Genomic DNA, 767 nt, shown 5'->3' with positions numbered 1-767 from the left:
TGAGCTTCAGTCACCTGCCCGCCCTTCTCTTCGCTGGAAGGCGAGGTTGTCACTGCACATTAGTGAGACCGTTTCAATGCCTCTCCTCCCGTTCCTCCTCTCTTTGTTGTTGCAGACATTACACCTTCTCATGGAAGAGCTTCCACATGTTCATTTCTGTTTCCCATCTATCATCAGTTACCCTTTGATGCCACAGACACCTGTCCCGGTGTATGGGTAGGGAGCAGAATCAGCTTCACTAAGGGTACTTGCATTGCCAGGTTTCCAGAATGACTTTGTTGGAGACTGCTCTTTGTTGCTAAGTATGACTCATAAGTGACATGATACACTGTTCAAAGTGACAAATGGGGCATCTGGAGCAAAGCCCACCACACAGCTGCTGGTGTCATCTCAGCTTTGGGCATTCATGCAGCCACACCGTACTGACACCTTATTATGCCCAGCTCTTCAACAGTGCCCTCTCTCTGTCTGGTTTACTGAATCATATTTCAATCAGCAGATTGTTAGACACCGTGTCCCTGTGATGACACAAGCTGATGACAGCGTTTGCCACCCTCCTGCTAGGGAACATATGTTGAATAATACAAGATGCGTGTAATGTAAATTGCTACATGACCTCAGGCTTCTGCATGTTGATGGTTGTTCCCAGTATGATTCTCCCAGTAAAGTGGCTCAAAATTGCTGTCCGGGTACCTGGAGCCACAGTTCCTGTGTAACCTAGCAGCTGAGCACGTAGCCCAAGACAATGAAGAATTTGAGGAAAACTG

The sequence above is a fragment of the Peromyscus leucopus genome, unplaced genomic scaffold (assembly GCF_004664715.2).
Source record: "Peromyscus leucopus breed LL Stock unplaced genomic scaffold, UCI_PerLeu_2.1 scaffold_510, whole genome shotgun sequence".
Taxonomy (NCBI): domain Eukaryota; kingdom Metazoa; phylum Chordata; class Mammalia; order Rodentia; family Cricetidae; genus Peromyscus; species Peromyscus leucopus.
Note: the sequence above shows the minus strand (reverse complement) of the source record.